This window comes from Dama dama, chromosome 28, assembly GCF_033118175.1.
Source record: "Dama dama isolate Ldn47 chromosome 28, ASM3311817v1, whole genome shotgun sequence".
Classification (NCBI taxonomy): domain Eukaryota; kingdom Metazoa; phylum Chordata; class Mammalia; order Artiodactyla; family Cervidae; genus Dama; species Dama dama.
The window spans coordinates 30,121,282-30,133,728 of NC_083708.1; positions in this window are offsets into that span (position 1 = coordinate 30,121,282).

Consider the following 12,447-nt stretch of genomic DNA (forward strand, 5'->3'; position numbering starts at 1 on the left):
TATCCAAAAGTCTACAAGCAATAAATGCTGGAGAGGGTGTGGAGAAATGGGAACCCTTTTACACTGTTGGTGGGATTGCAAACTAGTACAGCCACTATGGAGAACAGTGGGGAGATTCCTTAAAAAACTGGAATAGAACTGCCACATGATCCAGCAATCCCACTCCTGGGCATACACACCAAGGAAACCAGATCTGAAAGAAACACATGTACCCCAATGTTCATCGCAGCACTGTTTATAATAGCCAGGACATGGAAGCAACCTAGATGCCCATCAGCAGATGAATGGATAAGAAAGCCGTGGTACATATACACCATGGAATATTACTCAGCCATTAGAAAGAATTCATTTGAGTCAGTTCTAATGAGATGGATGAATCTGGAGCCCATTATACAGAGTGAAGTAAGCCAGAAAGATAAAGACCAATACAGTATACTAACACATATATATGAAATTTAGAAAGATGGTAATGATAACCCTATATGCAAGACAGAAAAAGAGACACAGATGTACGGAACAGACTTTTGACCTCTATGGGAGAAGGCGAGGGTGGGATGATCTGAGAGAACAGCATCAAAACATGTATATTATCAAGTGTGAAACAGATCACCAGCCCAGGCTGGATGCATGAGACAAGTGCTCGGGGCTGGTGCACTGGGATGACCCAGAGGGATGGGATGGGGAGGGAGGCGGGAGAGGGGGATCAGGATGGGGAACACATGTAAATCCATGGCTGATTCATGTCAATGTATGGCAAAACCCACTACAATAGTAAAGTAATTAGCCTGCAACCTATAAAAATAAATGGAAAAAAAAAAGAAACTTGAGCATACTTTTGACGAGACGAAATGAGAAGAGGACTGAAAGTGGGACTCTATAGAACATCATGATGATTAGCACATTCAGAGAAAGAGGGGAAGGAGATAGAGGATTACTGAAAAATGAGATAAAGAAAAATCAAAGTATCATTATGTAAATCAAAGAAGTAAAAATTTCAAGGCAAGCATCCTCAACATACTACCAAACAAAATTAAAGTAAGATAATTTAGAAACTAAAATTTTCCATTGGATTTTGAAAAATGACCATGCAAGAATACTTCTAATAGTCTTACAAACTAGAGAATCACTTTGCACTGAGTTACAGAGTAAATGAGAAGTAAGCAAAGAGAGTCAATTCAGAGGCTAATTAATGAATTCTTGCTGTGCATAATACCCTATACAAGATGGATGAGGTACAGTTATGAAGACAATAGTCATGGTCTCTATTCCATAAATTTTTTAATACACAAGATAAGCCTCAATTACATGTACTCTGATAAATCTTATGGCTGTAATTAAAACATTTCTAATTTTTAAATAAAAATTACCTTAGATGAGAGAATTTTAGAAATTAGAGAAGGAAATGGCAACCCACTCCAGTGTTCTTGCCTGGAGAATCCCAGGGACAGCGGAGCCTGGTGGGCTGCCGTCTATGGGGTCACACAGATTCGGACACGACTGAAGCGACTTAGCAACCCACAATATATATGTATATAATGTAGAGCCTTCAAATTTATAATTTAAAGTTACACCCTACAGGTAGGGAAGTAAAAACATCACTGGAAATTAATACCCTGTTAGTGAATATTATAGGACAAGGTGATAAAAACTCAGAGTCTTTATTTGAAGGTGTGTGGCAGAAGGCTTGAGAAGTAGAGATCAGATAGGGAGAAGAAAAATCTTTAACTAGAATTAACATTATTTTACAATACTAACAGTAAACAGTACTCAAATTAGCTCTTTATTGCAAGTGGTACTGTCAACAGGTAAACTCTTTAATGTTAAGGGCTGTAATTCTAATTTTACATAAGTTATACTTGATCCAATTCCTAGCATATAAAGCACTTAGAAGTTCAATGTACTCTCTGTTCATATCATTAATTACATATGAAGTCAAGCATCAGAACAAAATCCAAATTATTAATCATCTTTCAGAAATAACTTGAATTAAGCATTTATAAATAATAGTTTAGTGGTATAAGGATACTTTCCAGTATTACCAATGACAGGTAAAAGATAGTTAGTCCAAAAAAAGGATCTCAGAATTGAATGTGACCTCAGAGATCATCCGGTCCAGAAAAGTTGAAAACTAATTAATGCCAGGCTGGCTCATCTGAGTCAGCCTCTAGGCCTGCTGCACTTTAGCCTGGAGAATGGGGCTTGCTTTGACACAATTCAATCCCATGATGACTAGTTAGCTTGGGTCTATTCTCATGGCCTTAGGAACATTCTTGTGAGAGTTGACAAGAATTGAGAGCAAATTCTTTACTACTCTTAGAACATGTAATACGAGTCCTACTTAATGAGAATCTGTGATGTAAATTTCATTTATGTGCAGAAATTTTAAAAAAAAAGAAGGAAAAATTAAGAATTTCTGACTCCAAATCCAGATTTAAGGGATAACTATATATAGTTTCAAAGAGTTAGACACGACTGAGCAACTGAGCATAAGCATTGAAAAATTACAGAGTCTAGTAGGAGAAAATAACTTTCAGAATGAGTAAAGATATTATTTCACAGCCCAAGGATATAGTCCCTGATCTCATTATACTAATATGATAAGCTAAAAGAATTCATCCATAAATGAGTGAATGGTCAACTCTGTACAATGCTGGTAGTGTTTGCATTTCTGGAAATGAAAGATAAATGAGATGTTACAGAGGGGAAAATGCTTCCTTGAATTTATCACAGTTTTCACTAGGAAATCAAGGAAAAGAGAGAAAAATGTAAGTAAGAAAAAAAAAATAGAAAGACAATCACATCAACTATCCATTTAAAAAAAGACATTAAAAATATCCTTGGATATGATAATTCTTGGTAAACTAAGCTTCTTCAGTTTCCTTGAGTTGTGATAATATTATAACAGAAAAAATCTGCTACTTAAATTTCGTCAAAGGCTTAGGGTATTTTATATCCTGGAAGTTTATTTTTCACTTGTTGAAATTAGCATTGGGCTTTTCCTGATGGTTCAGTGGTAAAGAATCCACCTGCCAATGCAGGAGACAAGGGTTCAATCCCTGGTCCAGGAAGATCACACATGCCATAGAGCAACTAAGCCCACATGCCACAACTGTTGAGGCTATGCTCTAGAGCCTAAGAACTGCGTGCAACTACTAAGCTCAGGTGTTGTAACTTCTGCAGCCCTCATGCCCTAGAGCCCATGCTCCACAATCAGAAAAGCCATCACAATGAGAAGCCTGCACACCACAACTAGAGAATAGACCCACTCACTACAACTAGAGAAAAGCCTGTGCAGCAACGAAGGCCCAGCACAGTCAAAAGTACATTTAAAAATAAATAAAACTATTTTTTAAAAGTTAATGTAATTCTGTGGACCTCTATAAAACCAAAAATGTAAACAAAGAAAGCATATCCTGGAAAAATTCTGATCTTCATAAGATCTTGGCAGAGAGACTATAAAACAACTATGAAAGTAAAAGGTTACAAACAAAGAAAATGTCAACATTTTTGTTCGTATTAAATATCTTCTGATAACCCCTGGATTAATCTTCCCGTTATAATGGGAAGTTCTTTCCCCTAAGAACTCAATTACAGAAAGCAGTAGAAAAACATTCCATTTATACCTCTATTGTGGAGATTCTGCTAATGGAAAAAATATATAAATATATGACCAAATTTTCTTTAAAAAATATCTGCAGCTGAAAATCTGACCTGCAGAAAAGTGGAGAAGCAAAAAGTACTGAGAACTTCTCTCTGAACATAACATGACAACCTCAATACTATTAACAGGACCTCAAATTTTGAACCTGGAGAGAATATTAGAAATAATTTATTCCATCTTGTTTGCTAGTTATGTCTCTGATGGAAAGAGTTGACAGGACAAAAAATCAAACACTTCCTTTCAATTTATTTCCCAGGGTGTGTGCTGTATGTGTATGCATTTGTTTCTACCCAAGTACAGACACAAAATGCACACAAAGGGTGATCCAGGCCAAAGAACTCCTTATTATAAATGAAGGTTTTATCCATTATAAACAATGGATAAGGAAGCTGTGGTACATATACACCATGGAATATTACTCAGCCATTAAAAAGAATTCATTTGAACCAGTCCTAATGAGATGGATGAAGCTGGAGCCCCTTATACAGAGTGAAGTAAGCCAGAAAGATAAAGAACATTACAGCATACTAACACATATATATGGAATTTAGAAAGATGGTAACGATAACCCTATATGCAAAACAGAAAAAGAGACACAGAAATACAGAACAGACTTTTGAACTCTGTGGGAGAAGGTGAGGGTGGGATATTTCAAAAGAACAGCATGTATACTATCTATGGTGAAACAGATCACCAGCCCAGGTGGGATGCATGAGACAAGTGCTCGGGCCTGGTGCACTGGGAAGACCCAGAGGAATCGGGTGGAGAGGGAGGTGGGAGGGGGGATCGGGATGGGGAATACGTGTAAATCTATGGCTGATTCATATCAATGTATGACAAAACCCACTGAAATGTTGTGAAGTGATTGGCCTCCAACTAATAAAAAAAAAAAAAAAAATTAAAAAAAAAAAAAGAAACAATAGTGTAGTCTTGGGGCAAGATCCTGGTTCTACCTCAAGGGATACACATAACAATATCTGAGGCCTTTACAGAACCAAAAAAAAAAAATAAATAAATAAATGAAGGTTTTGGCTCCTTTTTCTCAGCTAATCTCTAACTCTGCATTAATTGCTTTGACACTCAAAAAAAAAAATGGGGGTCAATAATATATCATTTTTATCAAAGCTGCTCTTTATTATAAACTAAGATCTAAAGATAAATAAGGCTATCCTTCAAATTTTAACTTTGACACCTCAAATATAAATATGGAAAGCAAATTCCAGGGGAATTCCCTGGTAATGCAGTGGTTAGGACTATGTACTTTAACTGCCAAGGGTGTGGGTACAATCCCTGGTCAGGGAACTAAGAGCTGACAAGCCTCACAAGAACCCTGAAATACAGCCAGTCTGGGACACTTACCTCTCATCTTTTCACCAGACCCTCTCTTATACTCTGAGACCACTAGTTCTCAAATTTTAAGATCAGGAGGACTACTTGGAGAGTTGTTTACACCCAGAAAGATGAGGGTCCTTGCCCCCACGTCTATGCTCTAATAGGTCTGGTGTGGAACTCAAGAAATTGCATTTCTAAGTTTCCACCTGGTATTGATGCTGTTGGACCACATTTTCAAAGCCACTATGCTATGAAAAGATGCTCATCAGTGCTAATTATTAAGGAGATACAAACAAAAACTACAGTGAGGTATCACCTCACACTAGCCAGAATGGCCATCATTAAAAAGTCTACAAATAACAAACGCTAGAGAAACGTGTGGAGCAAAGGAAATCCTCCTATATTATCAGTGGGAATGTAAGTTGGTACAGAAAACCAGCATGGAGGTTCTTCAAAACATTTAAAATAGAGATATCATATCACCCAAAATCCCTCTCCTGGGCATATATCCAGACAAAACTATAATTCAAAAAGATACATGCACCCCCATGTTCATAACAGCACTATCACAACAGTCAAGGCACAGAAACAACCTAAATGGCCATAGACAGATGGAAAAACAAAGAAGATATGTTATGCATATACAATGGAATATTACTCAGCCTTTAAAAAGAAAATAATGTGATTTGCAGCAACATGGATGGAACTAGAGAGTATCATACTAAGTGAAGTCAGGCAGAGAAAGACAAATACCATATGATATCACTTATATGGGGAACCTAAAATATAACACAAATGAACCTATGTATGAAACAGAAACAGACTTATAGAGAACAAACTGTGGTTGCCAAGAGAGGGTGAGGGAAGGATGGATTGGGAGTTTGGGGTTAGTAGATGAAAGCTATTACATATAGAATAGATAAACAGGGTCCTACTGCCTAGCACAGGGAGCTATATTCAACATCCTGAGATAACTATAATGGAGAAGAATATAAAAAAATATTGTGTATATATAATCACTTGCTTTTCAGCAGAAATTAACACAACAGTGTAAATCATTTATATCTCAATTAAAAAAATGCTATTCTATGTCTTCCATTAATGGGGATTGAGTTAGGATGGGGAAAAAAGCAGAAAAGAGCAATCAAGAAAGAATCAGCTTAATGTTTCTTCCTAATACAGAAGAATCAAAAGGAAAAGAGAAGTAAAAGTACAACATTGTAGAAAGTAATCAAATATTCCCTTTCCGACAAAGTATACTTTATGGAAATGATATTATTTATCCTCTTGTGATTAGCCCAAAGTAGTGAGATGGACTTCTCACTCATAATTTTGTTTGCAAGTTACACACACCCAGAGAGTATGAAAAGGTTTGTTACTCACATTATGAAGTTTTCTTGGGCGAGCCTGGCTGACTTCCAAAGTGGCTTGAGAAAAAATCAAGGAAGAATGACTGTCTTGAGGTTTTTGCGGTGAGGAGGAAGTGGTCTGGGATAAACATTCTCACACATGCAAATTCATATTGTATGGTTTGGACTTCCCACTGATGCCAAAAGAGAGCACACTCAGGCTTTCTTATCAGCTTTCCCAGATAGAGTACAGCAGGGAAGGAGGAGTGATAGGCTTGAAACCTGTCAAGAGTTTAACATCAAAAATGGAATCAAAATATTACAATTAACTCCCAAAGATTTACTGATAAGTGAACTATATCATGTTTAATTGAATTAAATTTGAATTTGTTTACAAAAGCAATATGGCCTCTAAGACTACTGTGTCCTGCAGTCAATAAATTATATCTTTAGGAATCGAACAATATTCATTTTAACAAGTAAAATTAGTGCCTTGGTCACTATCAAGAATGTTTGGCATTCCTAAGGAGATAATATTTGAGAAATATATAGAAAAGTCTTTATTTCACTCATGATTAAACACGAGAAACATATATACATAAATATATATATATATGAACATGTATACATACACATGAAATATAAATGAGTCTGGAGTGAAACATTTAACCCAATGCCTCTTTGAAGTAGACACTCATCTCATATTCTTGTTCATAAACATTTGAAAATTCTGTCTTGGGTTAATTAAATCTGTATCAGAAATTCCATACAACTTAGCAAGTCAGCAAACATAGCACAAAGTAGCCTAGCAAAAGCACAAGATTTTCAGCAGGCAACACCTCAAAGCACATGCTGGCTAGCAGGCAGCAGAGCCAGACAGCAAGTCAGAGCAAGTGAAGAAAGACCCCTGATGGTGAGGGTCATCTCTCACACACACACACACACACACACACACACACACACACACACACACACACTCTGCTCACAGTGTACGTTGTTGTGGCCAACCTGTAGATATGGGATGGTTTGCTCCATTCAGTCTGATTTACACAATGAGGTATCATCTCACACTGGTCAGAATGGCCATCATCAAATAGTCTACAAACATTAAATACTGGAGAGGGTGTGTAAGGGGACCCTCTTACACTGTTGTGGGAGTGCAACTGGTAAAACTACTGTGGAGAATAGCGTGGAGATTCCTTGAAAAACTGGAAATAGAACTGCCATATGACCCAGCAATCCCACTGCTGGGCATACACCCTGAGGAAAGCAGAATTGAAAGAGACACATGTACCACAATGTTCCTCGAAGCACTGTTTACATTAGCTAGGACATAGAAGCAACCTAGATGTTCATCGGCAATTGAATGGCTAAGGAAGCTGTGGCACATACACACTGGAATATTACTCAGCTATAAAAGGAACCCATTTGAGCGAGTTCTTATGAGGTGGTTGACCTAGAGCCTACTATACAGAGTTAAGTAAGTCAGAAAGAAAATGACAATACTGTGTATTAATGCACATATACAGAATTTAGAAAGATTGTACCAAGAATCCTACATGCCAGGCAGCAAAGGAGACACAGACATAAAGAACAGACTTTTGGACTCAGTGGGAGAAGAAGGGGGTGGGATGATTTGAGAGAATATCATTGAAATATGTATATACCATACGGAAAATAGGTGACTAGTGCAAGTTTGATGCATGAAGCAGGGCACCCAAAACTGGCACTCTGGGACAACCAGAGGGATAGGGTAGGGAGGGAGGTGGGATAGGAGGGGACACGTTTATACCTATGGCTGATTAATGTTGATGTATCAAAAAAAAAATCACAATATAGTAAAGTAGTTATCCTCCAATTAAAATAAATAATTTTTTTTCTTTAAAGAAAAAGAAGGATCTGGTTGAGATATAGGGATTGACAAAGCCACATCCACACCAAGAGAGTATGAAAAGGTTTATTACTCATATACTGAGGGTTTCTGGGCAGAGTAGAGTATGTTCCCAGGTTGCTACAAAAATGGCTTGAGAGAGCAAGAGTAAAGAGGAGTAACTGGCTTAGAGTTTAATGGTGGCTAAAGAGTTTGGACTGGAATAAGGGTTTCCCACAAGCATGGACTGAGCTTATGTGGTATAAACATCTTTATGGCGCCAAATGAGGAAACAACTAAGCTTTCTTTTTACTTTGTCCAGATGTGCATAGAGGGAGGGGAAAGTGAAGCTTGAAAGTTATTAGCAATCAAATATCAAAAGTGGATGCTTTATTTCAGCTCTTTTCTTATCTCTTCCATTCTCTTACCAGGTTTTACATTATTTTGTCAGGTGGAGCAGGATAAAGGAAACACCAACCCATTCACATTATTGATTGAAAAAGAAAATAGAAGAATTAGAAAGGAAGAGGACAGAGGACGTATATTGATTTTGTAACTTCTTTTTGGACATTATTTGTGCTAAATATTTTATTTTTTTCTCATAATTAAACATAATCCAAGAGGAGTGTCTGTAAGTGGTTTTCCCATTGTTAACACAGTTGTCAAAGAGTAGAAATGGGTTAGATAGCCTTGGTGCCTGTGTCTAACCACAAATCACTTTTCTCCCCCATACTTCAGTTCAGTTTTGTTTTTATGTTTTTCTCAATATGCTTTCTCAAATGGTTGTAAAAAGTCAAAAGTTATGGAAATTAAACAGAAAAACTGAATACAGATTGAATGTTAGAACCAATTTTTGTATATAGTCTATGTCAAAGTATCCATGCATCTATCTAGCTAGCTAGCTATCATCCACTTTATTTCATTTTATTTTATTTTTTCCTTTGGTCATGCTGAGCAGCATGTGGGATCTTATTTCCCTGACCAAGGATGGAACCCAGGCCTCCTGCAGTGGAGCATGGAGTCTTAACCACTGGACCACCAGGGAAGTCCTCTATCCACCTGTATTTTTGAAGAATTTTTATTTTTTTTATTTTTTGTATTTTTGAAGAATTTTTAATGGTTAGCATTTTTGGACTCATTTTCAAAGGCTAGTTGTATTTTACTCATGCCTTAGGAAATGATAAAATGGTATTTCATTAAATAAACTTTCATCACTTGAAAACTCTTTATATATAGTCTCATTAGATTTTTTTTCTTGGGGATTGAAAAGCTTATTTTGTTAGACTGAATAAATCTTTCACTATAATCACACTAAAATGGATTTTCTGTCATAGTGGAGGAGAAAGTTGGAGGTAAATATTAGTATTAGTTATTTCACTTTTCTAATTTCTTTGGTAAGGACTTTGCATGTTGTAACTTTCTTTTGGGTTTTGTACTTATTTCTTACGTTCTAGCTATTTAAATTGTCAAACTAAGACAAACTTGCAAAAATTCTATTTGGCCTAGTTTTCAAAAAGTAATTGGTTTGCATTTCTCCAACATAATTTCTACTTTCTCTACAAATATATTTTCAAAAACCAAAATCAAATACCTAAACAAGTACACTTAATTCTTAGTATATGTTTCAGTAAGGATGAACAGACACTGCAAGTGAAAAATTTAAGAATTAAATACATCTGTCCCTCTCCCTAGTCTTGAGTATTATCCAACTGATAATATTCAAGAGTATGGAACCCTAGAGATCATGACCTTAGAAGTGTCTCCTTCTCTGGTCTCCAAAGAATTCATATTCATATTCAGATATGGAAGATGACAGATGCAGGAAAATATCCATGCTAAGTGCTCAAATTATTCATGTAGTCATTGTAGAGACTGGCAGGAGTTGCATTCTATTATTTTAATTGCTAGTTATGTTTGTTCATTCAACAAATATTCATGAATATTATAATATATTTAGAGTAAACTGAAATATAGAAATAAGAGAGAGTTCTCAGACTCAGGGTCTTCCAGTTCAGGGGGTACAATAGCAAGGATGATGTATCCATAGTCTGGTAACGTTAAGGTGCATTAGAAACATGATGAACAGCTGTGTTGAATGGGAACAATGAAGTGTTTCTCAAAAGGGGCAAGAGGCTTTATGAGTTATGAAAGATAAGTAGGAATCCATTATTTAAGGTGTTTAAGTAAAGGGAATAATTGAATGTATATTTGCAAAAGTTTTGGAGGACAAAAGAATGTTCCACATTTGATGTACATCTGGGTTTGACTTGGAAACAAACAGGGATCATTCTGTTATTTTTTTACATTGCACTGAAGTACTGCATTTTGGACACTTTTGTTGACTGCTAGGGCTACTCCATTTCTTCTAAGGGATTCTTACAGTAGTAGACACAATGGTCATCTGTGTTAAAGTCACCCATTTCAGTTCATTTTAGTTCACTGATTTCTAAAATGTCAATGTTCACTCTTGCCATCTCCTATTTGACCACTTCCAACTTACCTTGATTCATGGACCTAACATTCCAAGTTCCTATGCAATACTGTTCTTTATAGCATTGGACTTTACTTCCATCACCAGTCACACCCACAACTGGGCACTGTTCTCGCTTTAGTTCCATCTCTTCATTCTTTCTTGAGTTATTTCTCTACTCCTCTCCAGTAGCATATTGGGCATCAACCAACCTGGGGATTCATCTTTCAGTGTCGTATCTTTTTGGCTTTTCATACTGTTCATGAGGTTCTCAAGGCAAGAATACTGAAGTGGTTTGCTATTCTCTTCTCCAGTTGACCACATTTCGTCAGAACTCTCCATCATGACCCATCCATCTTGGGTGGCCCTACATAGCAAGGCTCCTAGTTTCTTTGAATTAGACAAGGCTGTGGTCCATGTGGTCAGTTTGATCAGTGTTCTATGATTGTGGATCACAGTAATTCAAGTCTATGCCCCAACCAGTAATATTGAAGAAGCTGAAGCTGAATGGTTCTATGAAGACCTACAAGACCAGTGATCAAGACCATCCTCAAGAAAAAGAAATGCAAAAAGGCAAAATGGCTGTCTGAGGAGGCCTTAAAAATAGCTGAGAAGAGAAGAGAAAAGCAAAGGAGAAAAGGAAAGATATACCCATTTGAATGCAGAGTTTCAAAGAATGTCAAGGAGAGATAAGAAAGCCTTCCTTGGTGATCACTGCAAAGAAATAGAGGAAAACAACAGAATGGGAAAGACTCGAGATCCCTTCAAGAAAATTAGAGATACCAAGGGAACATTTCATGCAAAGATGGGCACAATAAAAGACAGAATGGTATGGACCTAACAGAAGCAGAAGATACTACGAAGAGGTGGTAAGAATACACAGAAGAACTACACAAAAAATATCTTCATGACCCAGATAACCATGATGATGTGATCGTTCACCTAGAGCCATATATCCTGGAAAGTGAAGTCAAGTGGGCCTTAGGAAGCATCACTATGAACAAAGCTAGCAGAGGTGATGGAATTCCAACTGAGATATTTCAAGTCCTAAAAGATGCTGCTGCTAAAGTGCTGCACTCAATATGCCAGCAAACTTGGAAAAGTCAGCAGTGGCCACAGGGCTGGAAAAGGTCAGTCTTCATTCCAACCCCAAAGAAAAGCAATGTGAAAGGATGTTCAAGCTACCACACAATTGCACTCATCTCACACACTAGCAAAAGAAAAGAAAGTGAAGTCGTTCAGTCATGTTTGACTCTTTGCGACCCCATGGACTATAGCCTACCATGTTCCTCCATCCATGGGATTTTCCAGGCAAGAATACTGGAGTGGGTTACCATTTCCTTCTCCAGGAGATCTTCCGGAACCAGGGATTGAAACCAGGTCTCCCACATTGTAGGCAGACGCTTTACCGTCTGAGGCACCAGGGAAGTGCTCAAAATTCTCCAAGCCAGGCTTCAACAGTACATGAACTGTGAATTTCCAGATGTTAAAGATGGATTCAGCAAAGGCAGAAGAACTAGAGATCAAATTTTCAACATCCGTTGGATCATAGAAAAAGCAAGAGAGTTCCAGAAAAACATCTACTTCCGCTTTATTGACTATACCAAAGCCTTTGACTGTGTGATCACAACAAACTGAAAAATTCTTCAAGAGATGGGACTATCAGAAAACCTTACATGCTTTCTGAGAAATCTGTATGCAGGTCAAGAACCAACAGTTAGAACCAGACATGGAACAATGGACTGGTTCTAAACTGGGAAAGGAG